Genomic DNA, 1956 nt, shown 5'->3' on the forward strand with positions numbered 1-1956 from the left:
TCGGTTTGGAAACTTGACAGGGGAGACGATAACGTGAATATCAGGTATTTCTACTCTTCGACCAGTATGGAAATCTGGTTTACGTCTCCGTTTCCGTGTAGATATAGATATATTACCTTCTAGAAATTCTGAATGTTATCTGACCAAAAAAGTATGCACGCGTAAAAGGTTTACGTTTAGATAAAAAGATCATTATTTAACCCGACATTGAAATTCCTTTGGTTTCGGTATGGTCACGAGAAATATTATTAACACAGATTTTAATGGTTTAAACTATTCTTATAGTTAACATATAATATAGAAAATATATCAGCAACAAAATATTATATAACAGATTTAAGGGCCTATCATGTAAAGAGTGTACACAAAATATATACATCTTTTATTATTGTTCCCACGAATGAGAAATCCTACAGTTAAGTTTATTATGATCTTTTTGAATCATCACAATGTTGTTTACAATATTACAGTTAATTCATTAGATGTCTGTCTTCAGCAATTTACATATCTTATCGCCTCCGATATATAAAGACTTTACTTATTCTAACATACTGTTAAATCTAACGATCCATCAGACTAACTATTCTTATATCTCAGCAAATATGCCGTTATTTTTCATTAAAGACAGGAACACTTGTCACGGAGACCTGAGGAATAAGGGTTAGGATGTGACAGTTGCTGTGACAGACAGGTCAGGTCAATCAGAGGTCATGGGGTCACGGGAGCTCATTAGTGAGACAATACCTCAAGACAGGGGTGGTAGCGCCTCAGCCTATTACGTGGGTGCGAAGGCAGTGGCTGGTTACACATTTTATTTTTGAGGATTTTTGATTATTGGTGTGATTAGGGTCTTCTGTGACATAATCGTTAGTGTCTTTACGTCGCTTTATATGGTACGCACGGGTAATCGGTAAAATGTTTTCAATATAACGATTCCATGATGACTTATGTCTAATTGTCTAAACAGCAATACATGCATGCGTACAGACACACATACTTGTGAACGTGTGGTGTGCTCGCAGAAGTGTCAGTGCCTGGCGATATGAAATATAAGAACGTCAGCACCGGTTGCCTGTGGATGGTATGGGGATATTGCCCCCCTAATCGCAAAATCAGCAAATTACTACGCACTATAGTATTTACTACGCACTATATAAGGGCGAAAGAGAATTTTATCTTTAAATCAAATTATCTTTAATATTTAGCCATAGGGATGCATCGTTATGCTTTGTTACTTTAATCAAAGCTCAGAATAAAAATGTCAAAACAGAGATACAACTACAACCGTGAACAAACAATGTTTTAAAAACACTGAAAATCCAATACGAATTAGTGCAATTATGTAATATAAAATTTAGTTTACTCTATCAATAAGTCAGTCTATATAACCATTTCATGTTACAATGATATACGTGTTTTTTTATCATGATGTTAGACGAAATGCGGAGGTAGTCATCACTATATGAAGATGATCGAAAGTGTTATAAACACAACTCTATATATGACAGATGAACTTAATTATTACGCAATGGATTCTCATAACAGGTTTAAGTCCTTAATGGAGTCATGGGTTCAGCTGGAGGGAACGCTCGCATCTCGGTTCACAGGTAAACAAAAGGCTTGATAACCATCTAATCTGACAAATGGCCTAACGCTTGTCTTTACACCCCGTTATTTTGAACTGGAACGTCTCAAACAGCCATGTAACAAAATTAGTTGTGAGGCATCGTAGTAAATGGCTATTTTTGTTGTTTTTTTCTTTCCCTTGAGTGTTTCGGGTGATAAAGTAGATCAGTGTTACTGAAGTATATGATGTATCTTGAACGTGATTTTTTATACAATAGCGTATTCACGACGCACACACATCTGATTAATAAACGCCATTTAAGTTTTTATGAGACATCTAAACATACATAATATTAACAATTTGCACCGATAAAAATAGGACAGACGGTG

Source organism: Penaeus monodon, chromosome 21 (assembly GCF_015228065.2).
Source record: "Penaeus monodon isolate SGIC_2016 chromosome 21, NSTDA_Pmon_1, whole genome shotgun sequence".
Taxonomy (NCBI): Eukaryota; Metazoa; Arthropoda; class Malacostraca; order Decapoda; family Penaeidae; genus Penaeus; species Penaeus monodon.